Raw genomic sequence first — 17,805 nt, forward strand, 5'->3', positions numbered from 1 at the left:
ACATAATTTTCAGACTTTTAATTAGTATGCATTAACATTTCCTCAGAAGACACGCTGAAATTAAATGTCCTAAATATCTATTTTTATCCGTCTAAAAATTTCAGCCTACCCTAAAAATATATCTCTTCAGAAGACACCAATGCATTCCAAGGTATTCATTTGAAATTTAGCAATCCTGTGTGAGATCTTTAATACACTAAGGAGCATTATTAATCACAGACTAGATCCTGCAAGAATATTGGCTTTACAGGAGGAGGTGCATGGATTTTCCTGTATCTTACCTAGAAACTTTCAAGTCCAATGTCTATTTAGAAGGGTTTTCTGCATTCAAATGAAATTATCTTTTGGGTTGAAGCTGCATCAAACCCTCACACAAAACATTCTTAGAATGAACAACATTCTAATGGTTTCTTTGACACTAACAGAGGTCTTATGTGGCATGGGAGCAGTATGCTTAAACAATATTCATTGTAGCAAAGCAGGTCACACAGTCAAGAAAAATCCATCACACATCATCACAATGAACATCTGACAAAGCCGCTTTGGGTAGGCCACAACAAACGTTTGCTCACTAAGAAGAAGCACATCCAGCTGAGGCTGTAAACACACTCAACCCCAGTTCACAATAGAAGTCCCAAATTGACTCAGAACAGCAATTCCCCCGATGCTGGCTACATAACAAGGGGAGGGAGAGCCATCATTAATTCATGAGAGAGGCTAGCTCACAGGAGCAATGCCAGCCCTTTGAGGACTGTAATTAAATGGATGGAGCTGTATTTCCCCCAGTAGAAATGTCTGGGAAAGAGAGTTTGTGGATATTTGCTGAGGTGAAGGCCTAATGCACCTCACAAGCCGTGGGCTAAAGCATTGTTATCAGTGTGACTTTCAGGGGAACAGTCTAGGTCAAAAAAGCAGTCGGAGCTGCCTAGAGTGAATGAAGTGAGAACAGGTCTTTTCCTCCTATGTCTATTGCTCTGGGCCAAACTGAATTTCATCCCAAAACCTGTGCATCTGTTTTGCATTTGTTGACTTCATGTGCACTGAAGAGTGGGTTGTCAAAAGCATGTGGAATAGCTTGCAAACTTGTACATAATCAAGTCTCTTTTTCTTCTTTTTGCCTTACTCTCTCTCTCTCTCTCTCTCTCTCTCTCTCTCCTCATAAATGATTGCTTTATTCTGTAGTGGGTGGTAACACTGAATGTTGGTGACTAAGAGCCTACTGTATGAAACTGTCAAAGCAAATTTCAATATCCAACATTGAGAATATTTTCTAGTAAAAGACACACAGAAACTTGTGAAAGCAGAAACTTGTGAAAGTTTCTGAAAGTTATCTCTGAACATGTGATGTGGCAAAGTTCAAGCACTTCAGCTAGACAGAATCTTCAGTGTATTTTCAGCAGACAGTACACAGCAGGTGGTATCCGAATTTTTATCCCTGTTGTTTCCATCCAGCATTACTGCATGCCCATAAAAATAAAAGTGCTAAAAATGGTTCCTTATGCAATATCATAGTGTAACTATTTTTTAATGGCAGCTAAAGGTAGTCATTGTAAGACTGCAACAAATAATTAAAATATATGCTATTGTCTTTAATAAATGTTGTGGTGTGTATAAATAAAAAATGCTTAAATGGATCACTGTTAGTTTAGCATTACTAGATTCATACAGGAGTAAGCACAATATCACATATTTATTATTAGTTTCTGTTTAAACATTTATACCACAAACAGGCAGACTAGCTCCCCAGCAAAATATATTTACTCACATCACATACTGTTTAATTTTTATTTGTTTAATTTCGTTTTAAACTGGCAATAATGTATGATAAATATAAAACAAAAAAAGTGAAATGAAAACAACATATTAAAAAATATATACATTAGTATTAAACATAATTTTAAAATCCCGTCTCATCAATTTAGAAATGTTGAAATTACTGCAATATTATATACTTCATAGACTGAGATTTGAATTCCTGATTTCACAGAAAAAAAAAAAACACTGTTTAGCAAGTTGTTTGTTGTTCAAATGAATTCAAATGAACCATATTATGCAATGTGATGTTACTGCTGTAATAGTGAAACACCCAGCATTTTGTTGATAAGTACATCTGGGAGAAGTTGGAGTTTAGTGAAGAAAAAAAAAGGGCACCCAAGGGAGGTGAAACTAGGGTTGAGACTACGATGTTTCCAGGAGTTACAGCAAAAGACTGGGAGAAAGCGGAACGTGATAATTGTTGAGTAGCTTCTGGTTTTGCTGTACAGTAATCATGGGGCACACATTTGCTTTCAGATTACAGTAGATTACATTTGGCCAACACTGATTGGCTGTCTTTTAAATGCCTCTTTAATTAACCAAGATTGTCTCACCAGTAGTATTCAGAGGTCATGGTTTTTCCCCTTTATCATTGCACACACAGATTTTATCCCATTTTTTTCCAGCCAGATTTGGTTGTACATTTCACTAGACTTGGGTCATTTTTTAATGTGCAGGGTGTGGGCAAGAAATTGTCTGATGTAAGGTCCACACAAGCTTTGTTTAAGCAAATGAATGTATTTATTGTAGTTTTGTTTGATTTCCTGAAGTTTTGTTTGATTTTCTACACGCAAAGCACACAGAAAAACACAAACATTGCCAATGATCACTGGAGCACTTCATAGCTCTACAATTACCAGTGGTCAATCACCTGTTTCTGTGCATACATTCTTATCCCCATTTCACCATGCTCTTAAATGGTCAGGACCCCCACAAGACCACCAGAGAGCAGGTAAGATTTGACACAATATGACACAAACTGTAAAAAACATATACAATATGAAACAAAGTGTGCAGCAACAGATTCGTTACTGTCTCTGGCTTTACATGTACAAGGCTTAATAATGAGGTAAGCTTGTCTATTCTGTTAAACACACTTACCTCATGATTCAACCTTATAGATGTTTTAAACACTCCAAAGGCACTGCTGTGTTTGATCCACCCATACTAGTTCAACACACATCAATACATTACCACTATGTCAGTGTCACTGTAGTCCTGAGAATGATCTACCATCCAAATCATACCTGTTCTGTGGTGGTCATGTGGGGAATTCTGAACATATCAAAGGGGGAAATATACAGAGCAACAAATAGATTATAGTTTGTAATTAAAAAACTAAAAGTGCTATAAAACTAAGTGCTCCTGTATGGTCAGTGGAGAATGGCAAATGACCAGGAATAGAGCAACGTCCTCCTCTTAGTTCAAGCTTTTCAAGGTTTGGCGGTCTCTTCCTTGTCTAAATTCCGCCAAAACTCCTCACTGCCATGAGCAGAGAGAGAGAGAGAGAGAGAGAGAGAGAGAGAGAGAGAGTGTAAGAGAGACAGAAAAAGGCTGGCGTACCAGACAAAGCGTGCAAATTATACACAATTTCAAACTAGCAGATTGTGAAGAAACCTCTTCTGAAAGTGTTTTTGATTACAATCATGATTGTAGCCTTTAACAAAAACACTGATACATGATTCCTTTGTGGAGGTGAGTGTGTGTAGGTGGGGCAGGGTCATGCATATGAGTACAAAACCCCTTAAAGGAACAAAATGTACAAAATATCATGCTGTATACCTGCCTTTAATCAACTGAAATCTACCCTCAGATTTGAACATTATGCCTGCCTATGTTTTATGCCAGTATTATGCCAGCAGCTAAATTTGGAAGTAAGAAGGAAGGCAGACATTCTCTCAAACTTATGAGTCATTACACAGTAATATCACCGTAACTGTAGACCAATAATCAACACCCACATATAACAGATAGACTACATTTTAGAGAAGTGTTTTTATAGACAGCTGTACTAACTTTGACTTGAATGTCTCTCTTAATGTTTGTCATTTTTCTCTTTTGCCTGAACAGCATGTGCTTTTTGTCCTCTAAGTGGGATGATACTCAAGGTTGACTTTTGCTTTCAGAGTTTGCATCACCATCTCAAGACAGGGGAAAAAGCAATTTATGGGCTTCTTTAGTTCAACAGAGTGCAAAATCTAAAAAAAAACCTTTTGCAAAATGAGCTCTAATTGGACCTTCAGGGTTAGTTCCATCTTTAACTGTTAATTAGTTCAGTTATTCACCAAGCAAATTTTGTACTGGTTACATCATGTAATTTACATGATGGTGAACAATATGACAGACACACATTTGTGCACAGAACCAGTTTAGAGATTCATTCCCCCTGTCTTAAACCCATCTAAAAAACCTCTGGACCTTTCCAATTAGGGATATATCTAAAAGGTGCAATGAACCACAAGTATGCTAAAATGATGCTCCATAGCTATTTGTGCGAATATAACGGAACATGTGACAGAAATATATAGGTGTCATAACCCAGTTAAAATCTTCAGTGAGTGAGCATAATTAATTAATTAATTCAATCAATCTGGGTCATGATGTGTGCCTATTGGTGCAGAGCAAGGACGCACCCTGGACAGGATGCCTGTCTATTACAGTGCATCACACCCACACAGTACATTTACACACTCACACAAGTGGGTAGTTTCAAACAGCCAATCAACCTTCTTACATATCGTCACTGTGCAATTCAAAATAGTACTTTTAAGGAATAACCTTCTTAACTTTCAATTTAACTGAATATAAAAAGATTTTATTCCAAGCACTTTTGGAACATTTCTATTGGTTAATTCATTATAAAATTTTCATACAATGTGAAAGACAGCTGCTGTGTTCAAACAATGTAGTAAACTTAAAACCAACAACAATGGAGATACCAGAGCCCCTGAAAGAAAACCATGCAGACACTGGCAGAACACACCAACAGTAATCTAGGGCAGAGATTGAATACAGGATTCCAAGGTTCTAAGTTTGTGTGGCAGGGACACTACCTGCAGCACCACTGTAACCTAATTCATGATTCCATTAATATGAAGAATGTAGCAGCCAGTGAGTGTATTTATTAAAGTGCTTTCTGGTTCTAATAAATTTTTCTTTATTTCTTTTATTTAACACAGTCTCATATTAGATTTAGTAGGAAAACAATTAAAATTAAATGCCAGAGGGTGATCATAGACCAGTTCTCCCAAGCTGAAGAGAAAAAGTTGGACGGAATGTACTTGGTTTTTCAGATCGAAGTGAGAGTATTCTGTTAAAAAGCTGTCAGTATAGCATGTCTACCTTCACACTGTAAAGAAGGCCATGCATTTGAGTGTCACTTACAAAGGCATCTTAATGCAGGCCTATTAAATAAATAAAGCTCTGAAGTGGTGAGTAACTTTTGCGAGTTTAGCTCTTTTCTCTTGTTCGCTTAATCTTCTTTGAGAGGTGAGAGCTGAATGCTTAGAAACACGAAGAAGGCGGCATTAAGGGGCATTAGCAGGCTTTTAATCTAACTTCCCGCTGATGGGCTGTCAAGCCCAAAGGCTCGAATGGATTTCACCTGAGAGCTGAGTCAAGACCCGCAGCAGACGTGACCTTGAGAAATGACTCTGGATTTGAGCTGATCTTAGAGGGAGAATGTGCGATTTTGCTGAAATGTGAGGTGGACACTAATGTCACTGGGCACATGTGTCCAGGAGGTAATTGTGGAAAACTTTCAAAAGTCTTGAACTTCTATGAAAGTAGAAATATCCTTGGCAAAATATGTCTATTTAAAATGGTCATCCTTTATTGAAAAAGGTTCATGACGTAAAAAAATCTTGTGTCCTTGTACTAATGACATGTATTGTAACTTTTAAAAATGCACTACATTGTCAGAAGTATTTGCTTGTTTGCCTTTGCATGTATATGAACTTGAGTGTCTTTGCATTATTAATCCATAAGGTTTAATATGATGTTGGCTCACCCTCTGCAACTAAAACAGCTTCAGCTCTTCTGGGAAGGCTTTCCACAAGGTTTAGGAATGTGTTTATAGAACTTTTGATCATTCTTCCTGAAGCACGTTTGTGAGGTCAGACAATGATGCTGGCTCAGAGTTTACGCTGTAATTCATCTCAAAGGTGTTCTATCGGTCGGATTGAAGTCAGGATTCAAAACTGTGCAGGCCAGTCAAGTTCGTCTACACCAAACTCACTTATCCATTTCTTTATAGACCTTGCTTTGTGCACTGGTGTCCAGTCATGTTTTAACAGCAAGGGGCCATCCCCAAACTATTTTCCACAAAGTTGGGAGCATGAAAATATCCAAAAACACTTCGTATGTTGAAGCATTAAAAGTTTCTTTCACTGGAACTAAAGTGTCAGAGCCATACTTCTGATAAACAGCCCCATACCATAATCCCCCCTCCACAGAAAATATTTCCCCCCTTTACCAGACGGAGAAGCGTGATTCATCACTCCAGAGAACATGTCTCCACTGCTCTAGAGACCAGTGGCGGCATGCTTTACACCACTGCATCTAACACTTTGCATTGCACTTGATGATGTAAGGCTTGGATGCAGCTGCTTGGCCATGTAAACCCATTCCAAGCTCCCTATGCACTGTTCTTGAGCTAATCTGAAGGTCACATGAACTTTGGAGATTTGTAGCAATTGACTTTGCAGAAAGTTGGCTGCAGAAAGAAACCATCCACTGAACATCATTTTACATTCATTTTACATGACCTACAACTTTGTGGCTGAATTGCTGTCATTCCCAATCGCTTCCACTTTGTTATAATACCACTATCAGTTTGTGTACTCCCATTATATGACATGACAGGTTCTCATGACTTGCCACCTGAGGGCTCAAAGCACTTCAACAGTATTGCCCTACATAGACAAATTTCCAAACTACCTCAACAATTTACATTATTATGTACAGTAGATGATGAAATAAAGTGAAATATTGCACTGATCAGTTCAAATATTGACTGAAAATACATAAATTTGGCACAAAGTGTGAGCCTTTGCTGAAAGCTTTATTTATACCATGATATCTTTACTCACTAATGCACCTGTTTACTTTTTGTTTTCCTTTTTTGTAATTACATTACTATTAAATGGGAACTCTGTTTGGTCAATTGTATTGTGACAACTACACATTACAACTACAGGAGCTTCTATGATATTCATTCATTGTCTGTAACCGATTATCTAGTTCAGGGTGGTTTTGGGTCTGGACCCAACCCAGAATCACTGGGTGCAAGCCTGGAACACACCCTGGAGGAGGCGTCAGTCCACAGGGTGACACACACTCACAAGTAGGGACAGTTGTGACAGACCGTGAGAGGAAACCAGAAACCCACGCAGACACAGGGAGAATACTGGCTGCTGTGAAGGACACATAAATGTGCAGTGTATAGTTTGTCTTTTTATTTGTATTGTTTTATTTTTCTTTGTTGTATTGTTTAAGTTTACTTCTTAAAGGGGTTCTTCAAAGGTTAAATTCTGAACTAATTTTAAATGACCCAGTCACAAATGTTAAATCCCTAATGTGATACTGAAGCTTTCTTATATTAATGCTCTGTTCTAACCATGAGTACAGATTCCTGTAGTCTCCTGTATCCCTTCTAAACACCCCTTCATAATTCACAGATGAGCCCCTATCCTTAGACTAAGAAACATTCATTATTAATAACATGACATGTTGCATCATTGACTTCTGAAGAAAATCCCTGCCTTTTTTAACATTAATATATATATATATTGATAAATAACAAAATCAAAAGATTTTATGTCCAATATCATGCAGCCCTAACGGTATGGGTGCCTTGAATATGCAAAAGGTTTCCTTTTATGTGGAGGAAAACATTAGGCTTTTAGACAGACACATGCTGCCATATTTTTTTTCCTTGGATGTTCTTGGTTTTTTCAGCAAAACAATGCCAGGTCTCATTCTGTATGTACTAACACATCCGGATCTGTCACCAGTGGTGCATCATGGAAAGGAAAATCTGATAAAAATTACCACAGACCGTAAGCTAATATCTTGTATCATGTTAGAATGGGCAAAAATTCCACTTTCAAAAAAGGATAAAACAGTTATGAAATGGAAAGATGATGTAACTCAGTGGTAAACATGATTCTGTCTCCAAATTGTTTGAGTGTGAAGCAGGCATTGATTTAAAAAAATAACTGCATTTAAAAATGTAATCAATCTGTTCAGTGAAAAAAATATATTTGCATATTATAATAAATAATACTAATAATTATTATAAATTAAATTTTATCATTACACATTTTAAGAACCCAAAGATGCTTACAGGTTACAGTTAGTATGGATGTTTTTTTTTTTTCTTAAATGGGGAGGTTGAAAGTGAGGGAAAAACTATTTTTGTGCCAAGATATGAAAGAAAACAAACTGTTTGACTGCTGGATTTGTGGGGGAAGAGAGTTCCAGAGAGAGGAAGCAACTCTGCAGAAATCACAGTCACCTATGCTATGAATGTTAGAAGAGGGAAAGGAAAGCCAGCCAGCAGAAGATCTAGGGGTGCAGGGGTTTCTGTAAAGCTGAAGAAGATCTGAACGGTGGAAAGGGACGAGTTTATTAAGGACCTGGATGTGAGTAAAAGAACTGGGTGTGTTATCTTACAGAGAGTCAGTGGAGGTTATGAAGGACTGCATGAATGTGGCGATGCGGCTGGGTGTATGTAAGGAGGTGGGCTGCTGAGTTTTGGACCATCTGGGGTTTTTACGGAGAGAAGAAGAATTCATATAGAGGAAAGTGGTTAGTTATTCTAACGGAGATGATCTAGGTAAATGCATGAATGAGATTTTGAGCAGACAGAGAAAGAGAGTGAGACAGAGACAGACAGAGAGAGGAGAGATTATCTGATTTTCTGCAATGTTTTTAAAAAGAAAAAGTAAGATTTAATGAGCATGTTACCATGCAGAATGAGTTTGAGAGTGAAATCAAAGGTAACCCCTAGTTGAGTGTTACATTGAAAGCAGCCACAACAACAACACCAAAAGAGAAATATAAAGGAACTGATTCTATGGAGGCCTTTGAACCAATGGAAATACATTCAGTTTCATCACTGTTTAACATTTAATGAGTTAATATTCTTCTTATTATTGCACTTTACACAATATCCCAACATTCCTGGAGCTTTGTAGCCACCCAGCCAGAAACTGGTAAAATAAACTGATGGTTTATGTATAATAAGATATTGTTATTTTGCAGACACACCGTAAGAGCTATAAACAAAAAAAATAAACCTTTATCCCATCCATCCATTATCTGTAACCGCTTATCCAATTTAGGGTCGCGGGGGGTCCAGAGCCTACCTGGAATCATCGGGCGCAAGGCGGGAATACACCCTGGAGGGGACGCCAGTCCTTCACAGGGCAACACAGACACACACACATTCACTCACACCTACGGACACTTTTGAGTCGCCAATCCACCTGCAACGTGTGTTTTTGGACTGTGGGAGGAAACCGGAGCACCCGGAGGAAACCCACGCGGACACGGGGAGAACACACCAACTCCTCACAGACAGTCACCCGGAGCGGGAATCGAACCCACAACCTCCAGGTCCCTGGAGCTGTGTGACTGCGACACTACCTGCTGCGCCACCGTGCCGCCCAACCTTTATCCCATGAATTGAAAACAGATTGGAGAGTCTTCTATACAAATGACAATACAAGTTTTCTTTTACTGTAGTAAGAAAAAACATCTCACTTAAGAAATACACAGCGACCCTGAAATGGAAAAGCGGAAAAGATGATGTTGATGATAATGATGATGACATAAGAAATCCAATTATTCACAGAGAATGTGAGAGCATTTCGCTTACATTGAATAATATGCTAAGTTGCATGACATTTCACATAATAGTAACATAGATAGTAACATGCAAAATCTGGAGTTAAGTGGTCAAACATCTACAACTGTAGTTTTCTCAGAAGTATAGCACTTCTTTCCTATTAGTTACAATTAATGTATTGGCAGACAAACAGCATATCAAGGAGACTTATGCCATGGTGGATTTCAAACATGATCAAATGCTTGTAACGGGGAAAAACAAATAAATGAAAGGAACATAAAAATACATTGTTCCCACACTTGCTATGGGCTCAATTAGCAGCTCTTCTCTCCCACTAACTTCTCACCATGTCTCCTACCTTCTATCATGTTGGAGCCAACTGTACATAAACTCTGTGGAACTAATGCACTTATTAAGCACCAGTCCCAATACACTGTGAAGTGTATAAAAACGTAATAGTACTTCAGGTACATTATTGGTCAGTAAAAGGTACAAACAATGTAAATGTACCTTTAAAAGGCACAGCAGTGATGTTAAAGTCTAGGTGTGTTCTAAAGGTAGATTACATTTTCTTCTCCAGAAAGACGTAATTATAGAACTGTGTAAAATAAAATAATGTAGGTTCTCGAGATTAAATGACTCATATGTAATCAACACAATTATATATTCACAATTTTATCTACAATAGCACTAGAGTAAGGTAAAATTATGTTCCCTTACTGAAGGTAATGTATCCATGAGTGTTCCACCATAGTGAAAGCAAAAGTTTGCTTTCACTATATTCACTACATTTACAGTATTTCTAACAGTGTAGTTTACATACTTCACACATGTAAAGCAGTACTAAACAGTGCAAATTTGGTGCCACATAAGGTTTGCTCTTCCCCAGGTCACTTTTGTATCTATTACAAAACTTCAGTATTTTTTTCATTAGCATCTCTAATTCTGTTAAAAATCTGCTACAAAAGGTCTAGTGAATGGTTTTCTGGTGTAAAAAGCTTGTTTTTTTTTAATGCAGTATAAATTCATAAAACAAATATCTGTTATAAAACTCAGTTACCAGATAATTTCAATAAAAGACCATTACAAAGGTTTATGAGACCAATAAGGTAAAAAAAAAAAAAAAACAGATCTGAAAACTTTTTTGACTAAAGTAAAAGAAAAAAGCCTTTGATACTCTGAATATCTGAGCAAAATGATTCAAGCATTTGGGCCATGAATGCTAAACACTTTAAGCTTCCTAAATGTCCAACAATTCATTCCATTGTGAGAAATAAGCTGAAATCATCAAGGCCAAAGCTGGAGGAAAGAACAACACAACTGACTTGGAAATTAATACTTGCCTTTATGACAATTATAAAATCATTTTTTTTGAAAAGCTGATCACATATTTTTAATGGCCCTTCATATATATATATATAGTATTTGGAATCAGTCATTATGGTTTTAATGAGAGCCACACTCACAAAGACTAAGTAGCAGAATTACTGAGGTTTATGATTACTATTTTTTAAATGAAATATACCAATGTGAAAATTATGAACATCTACCTGATAATATCATTCTCTGTAGTTAACAATATAATTGCATTTTTGTTTATTATATGTGTATAAATAAATAAATGCTGCGCTTTAAATGTGTTATTTAAATAATCATATAAATAAATGCAATATCAAATAAACAAACATTACTCCCCACTGACCCTAAATGTGTCAGTCAGAAAGCAGAAAGGGCATTTGTTGTTTTCATAAGAGCCATGAAGTTTCAGTAAATGAGTTTATATATATATAAAATGTTTGTGTATTTGATATTGCAGTTATTTATATGATTTTAAAGGGCAGCATTTATTTATTTATAGATGTGCCTGTCAGTTGGTTGTAAGCTACCAAGTATCAGCAGATAAGTATCTATAATCAAATTTGCCCACTTTAGGTTTGTAATTTAATATTCACATATAATAAACAAAAATGCAATTACGTTGTTAACTACAAAGAATGATATTATCAGGTAGATGTTCATAATTGTCACATTTGTATATTTCATTTAAAAAATAGTAATCATAAACCTCAGAAATTCTGCTATTTAGTCTTTGTGAGTGTGGCTCTCATTAAAACTGTGCAGAAGACGACAATGACTGATTCTAAATACCAAAGTTTACACAACATAAGAAGACTAGAGAGGAGCAGAGAGAGAGAGAGCAAGGCCGCTGACAAAGAGCATGTTTAATGAAACCTCAGATATTAAAACATTCTGAAAGAGCATCATTGATAAGAGGAGGCTTTTCTGTGTCTATCCAGTAATTGCTGAGAAGCATCGCAATATTCATTGAATGAACAGACCACAAGAATGTGTTGATAACTCCTTTGACTCTTTTTAGGAATGACACTTAATAGCTGACATGTAAAATAAACATCCAAAATTAAGTTTAAAATACATACATGCATCACTCTCTTATCTAAAATATCACAGTTATGCACTGATCTTCTGGGGTATGGTCACATGACATTTTCACATAAAAGTCTCTATTTTTTGTTTGTGTGCTTTTTTTGTTTTGTTTCTAAAAACATGTTAAAAAGATAAATTAATATTTTAATTAATATTTATTCCAACGACCCTTTTTCAAGATCTGAAACTGGCTATAATATCTGAAATTGTCATGCCTTGGTCCTGTCCTGTGACTGTTTTTCCCACCATGTGCTCTAGCACATGGCCCCGTTTGTTATTGTTCCTGTCTCCGCCCTTGTCCCGCATTAGCTCCACCCTCTCATTGTGCCACCTTTGTAGTCCTGCCCTCTCGCTATCTGTCCCAGGTGTTCCTTGTCTGTGGTGTGTATTTAAGTTCCCTTGTCTTAGTGCCCCTTTTTTGGACATTCCTCATTCGCTTGTTTCACTCTCTCTAGTCTGTCTGTCTTGTCTCAGCTGTTCCTTGATTCGCTTCTCTTCCTTTGTTTGTCAGTATGGTATGTCTGTTCCTTCCTTGTGTTTCTCTCATTGTCTGTTAGTACCATTTAGTCTATTTAGCTCTCTGTGTTCAGGATTAGTCTGTTTAACACCCTTTGTCTAGGTCTCAGGTTAGTTCCCCCTGTCTAAGTCTCTGTTAGCTCCCTGTGTATTGTCTTTCTGTTGAAGTATCTATTTTGTTATCTTTTGTTTCTATTAATAAAGTCACTGTTCTAGTGTGTGCACCCGCCCGGTCCTGACATATCTAGTGGCCTGGAAATATCAGGTACTAAACCTATTTTAAACATGGCCACAAACATGGAGGTGCATGATTTGTTCCATTCAGTGAATACAAAGTTCTTATGCTTAAATATCAAATGAGTTGCACTCAAAGCAGGTGAATATAAAATAAAGGATAAATAAGGCATTTGCAAATGCTCAGTCTTTGCCAGCATATACAGGTCACTGCTCAACACTTTTCAATGCAAGATTGCAGATATTTCCCCATTGTGTTTTTATCATGTAACATACTCAACATTGTATAAGATTCAGAAAATCCAGGAAATACCTTCTGATGCAGCGTGAGCTGCACCAGTGTTGCGGAAGCCTGGGCTTTGAGTCCTCAGATGGCATTACTTACTGTCGTTCTGCAGTGATAAAAAGTCAAAAGACTGCTGTCACTCAGTAGTACCTGCCACTTTAAGAAATGCAACCTGAAAGTCTATCATGCAAGAAGAAAGCTATTCATTAATTCTATGAGGAAACGGAAAACAATTATCTGGGCTCAAGCTCATCTCTGATGGTCCACAGAGCAGCAGAATTATGCAAAGTGGTCAAGTGTTAATGCATTTTCCTAACGTGCCTGCTTAAAAACATTAAACAATATATACATTATATATGACATCCACTGTTGGTTATGAACAAATTTTCCAGTTACCATGGAATATTCAAGTTTTCATATTATTTTCTGAGAATATACATTTTAAAAATTGGTTTCTTTTTGCATATAGCTCAAAAAAGCCATTTTAATTGGTGTTAAATTTTTATTAGACATCAGCTGTTTATTATGAATGCAAACATTTTATGACAAACCGACAGGCTAGTTAGATTTTAGATAATTTCATATATCATCAGGTATTAATTATATCCTCTTATTACATGATCTAACTGACAGTAGATCTAAAGTGACATAATACTGTTCATTCCAAGGGTGTGTAATGAAGGGAAGTAGTGTAACAAGCTGTTGATTAAAGCTTAACAAGCTTTACAGATACTGACACTCTCCTGATCCTCATGTTGAAAGGCAACACACACCAAATAATATCATTTGATTTAGAATTAATTTTAGATCTTTTACTCTCTTGTAGGCTTCTTGGACTAAACATGACACAGACAGCCCAGAAGCTCCTTGTCCAATTGTTTGAAAGATCATTTAATGATTTATCATTTAATAACAGGGAACTATGGATTCCTCTAATATTATTGGCTATTCTATTTTTTATAACATTTACTGCAGTTTCAATCAATCTGGTTTGTTTTTGAGATGAACCTCAGTAAATATGTAATTCAGTTTTAGAATCCCAATATTTTGGAGATTCTGCCCCTTTCAGCACGAACATATGTTTGGTATATTCTCCCTGTGTCCACATGGGTTTCCTCCAGGTGCTCCGGTTTTCTCTTACAGTCCAAAAGCACACGTTTGTAGGTGGATTGGCTACTCAAAAATGTCCATAGGTGTGTGTGTCAGAGTGAATGTGTGAGTGTGTGTATGAAGGACTGGCAGATAAGCACTTACAGACAATGAATGAATGAATGAATGAATGAATGAATCTTTGGTATTTTTATAATCATAATTGTTAAGCAGTTGAACGTCTTACAATCCTGAAAAGCAGGGGATGCTGCAGCACCCTCAGTGCCATTTCCCATGTCCCTGTGTACAGCACTTATATAATTCATAATATCCTCGATGTTCAAAGTAAAACGTTTTTGTTGTCAATTTTTGTTGATTTTTGTTTACTACATCATTTGAACACAGCGGCTGTCCTTCAATTTTAATGATGAATGGACCAATGGAAATGTTCCATAATTACTTGGAATAAAATCTTTTTTACATTGACATTCAGTGAATGTTAAAAAGCTTTGGTTCTTCTCCAGTAAAGTTAAGATTTTGGAGATACAGTTTTTTCCTTTGAACAGTGATGCTATGTTAATTAAACTCAGATTAAGCAGTGATTTAGCACTCAGTCTTCCTCAGTGTGCTCATGGTATTCATACCACCAATACACTATATAGTTTGCAATATTATTTACACCCCATCAATTGCACTTTATAGCGGGTTGATGGTTAAAATACTCTGAGCACCCTGGGGAATGTGCAAGTGTTTAAACATCCGTGTTTAATATATAAATCTTATAATCATATTAATTATGAGTGCTGTCCAATATTTAGATTTTATATTTGGTTCTTACAGATACAGCACATTACAATTATTACTCTTAACACTGCAGCATATTTGTTTGTTTATGTACAACTGTGTAGTTATACAGAAATCTCAAAACAAATATTGACAAATGGAATTACAGATGCACAGACTATGCTAGTCTGTCTGCAACAGTGAGTACATCACTATCAGCTGCTACATCTTTTGTGAATGTGTAACTAAACATTTAGTAGAGACAAAAAATCGGATAGGCCTTCCGAAAATATGTTGGCCTACCACTTACTGCAGTGATTCTTCAATATCAGAATAACACCCCCTCACCCCAAAATGAAAACATCCTATAGTGTTTACATTTATTGAGCAAGACGAATTAAACCTGTAAATATCTGCTCAGAAACTGCTTGTTTGCTGAGGAGAACACACACTGGGAAACATGGGTTTAATTATGAGTCTGGGGCTGGATTTCTTTGAATGCATTACTGGTCCATCCTTAAATGGATGTAAAGCTCCTGACGAAAAGGCACAAATCTGTATGGGATTTGACTAAGGAATAAAAAAGATTTAAAAAAAAAGCCTAATTTAGTCTTCTTAGTATGGAGAAGCCCCAACATTTTACTGTAAATCACACATCCCTCCTTACTAACAAGATCAGGGTCATGCTTGGAGAAATTGCCTTCCTTAAGCCACTTTCACAGCAACATAACATTTTAGCGATTCTTTTCAACTTGCAACATACACAGTATAATAATTAATGAACTGGTAACTGGATATTATTATCTCTCTTGTTAAGCATTAAAATAGATTGTAATCAGTTTTAATATGTTGATGTTGTTGATAAATACAAATAGAACAGAAAAAAATACCAGTATTACCAGTAATAAATTTGACATTGTCATATAATAATAATAATAATAATAATAATAATAATAATAGTAACAACATCAGAATAATTGCATCTATCCATTACAAGCTTTACTTTAGGAACCAAATGGGTCCAGTAATGGCAGGACTCCAAAGAACTCACTTGAAGAGTGTTAAGATGTTGTCCCAGGGCAGCAGTTAATTTAAGCACTTTTTAATGAAAGACTCTTGGCATTCCTGTTCAAGGATTACTATTTGATTTGCACCTAGGAGCCTTACCTGTTCATTTTCCCCTATTTCATGGAATGTCATTCACCTTTTCACTAGCTTTTCATGATGTCTGAAAGTATACTTAATTATTGACTACATTCTTCATTCATTGCCTGGTTGTGTGATGCTTACCACTGTTTTTACTCAATGGCGTCTACATCTTAACAATGGTTTATACATAGGGATATGTGAACAACATTTAAAATCAAAGGAGCACTAAGCCATTTTCTCCAATGATGATTCTTCATGTTGTGGAACAGACATTATTATGACAAGTAGTGGCCTTTATCAGAGATTCTGTATTTTTAATATGGCAGTTCCAAAGTGGGGGACCTATTCCAAGTAAAATAAATTAGAGGAAGTTGTCTTGCTTTAGTCACAACGTTAAAATACTACATTGTTACTTTTGGTGGTTACAAATGCTGTTTTTTTCCCATCAGACCTAAAGCTTTTGAAAACGTTGTACATAGTGTACAGGCACAGATGGTGTCTCTGTCAAAGCCTCTCAGAGTGTTCACGCTCACAATAACCTTTGATGCAGCTGTGGCCCATATTTAGTGCTCAATAACTGTGTACTTCTCCACCTGTGCCTCACTAGCTCCCTTTGACCCTTACGTGGCTTCAAAGAGGCTGAAAGTGTGGTTCATTCCACTATAACCTTACCTCTTCACTATTGAAGATTTGGTTTCCTTCAGAATCATAGGTTAAACACTGCAGACATAAACCTAGCCACAATCATCATATATGAGGTGAGGCTGGGGGTGATTTTATGTGTGTGTGTGTGTGTGTATGTATATAGGTGATTTTGGGGGAAGAGAAATATGAAAGGGTAATCTTCAGTATACCACATATTCAGTAATCCAAACTGTGCAAAGCATGCTTCAATATAGCCTGGCATCAAACAAAATCACTTGATACACATGAATAAAAAATGACTTCAGATAGGCATCATCAAATATCTACTTAGAGAGTAAAATGCCTGCATCACTACACCAGTGGCTTATTTCTTTTAAGAAGATAATGTGCTATGCTTGGCAGATGGGACAAACTGACTAAAGAAGAGTTGGACAGAAGTCAAATATGTAGATTTTTACAGCAAAAACCAGGACAGTTAACCTCACTTAAATAATACTACCAAAACATTTCATACATATTTCCAAAACACTTGCAACTGCCAGAAATAGTCATGTGTTTTTTGAAAAGTAAACAATCAGAATAAACAACTATTGTAGGATAATAAATCTTCAACACAACATGTCCAAATATTTTAATTTTTCTCATAAAATTGTTACTGATTTCAAGGTAAAACCACAGTTTAGAACAGAATTACCATAGAATTTCTGATCCATTTATTTTTCCACATAAAAACAATAACAATAACCTGAGCTGTCTGTGACTGGTCAGGAAAAAGAAACATAAGTTTTCAGGGTTGTTGTGGGTGATAATCCTCTCAGAGGTATGTTCTACAGATACATCAGAGGCTCAATGCAAGAACTACAGCAGAACACAAAACCATAAAATAGGACATTCTGTCCTTACACTTATCCTTACATAATGCTGGGAACTGGGACAAGGCCAAAGTGCAATCAGCAAACAGAGAACTATATTTGTACACCTACAGGACAAG

The 17,805-nt window shown here is 36.5% G+C and overlaps 1 long non-coding RNA gene across 1 annotated transcript in view; it reads right to left on the minus strand.

Moving 5' to 3' along the window:
* Nucleotides 1-2,584: 2,584 nt before the first annotated feature.
* LOC136709994 (uncharacterized) overlaps nucleotides 2,585-17,805 on the minus strand; it is a 44,645-nt gene continuing 29,424 nt past the window's right edge. The window contains exon 3 of the long non-coding RNA XR_010804555.1: nucleotides 2,585-3,297. This is a non-coding gene — a long non-coding RNA (uncharacterized lncRNA). The remainder of the gene's footprint in view (nucleotides 3,298-17,805) is intronic.

The sequence above is a fragment of the Hoplias malabaricus genome, chromosome 11 (genome assembly GCF_029633855.1).
Source record: "Hoplias malabaricus isolate fHopMal1 chromosome 11, fHopMal1.hap1, whole genome shotgun sequence".
NCBI classification, from domain to species: domain Eukaryota; kingdom Metazoa; phylum Chordata; class Actinopteri; order Characiformes; family Erythrinidae; genus Hoplias; species Hoplias malabaricus.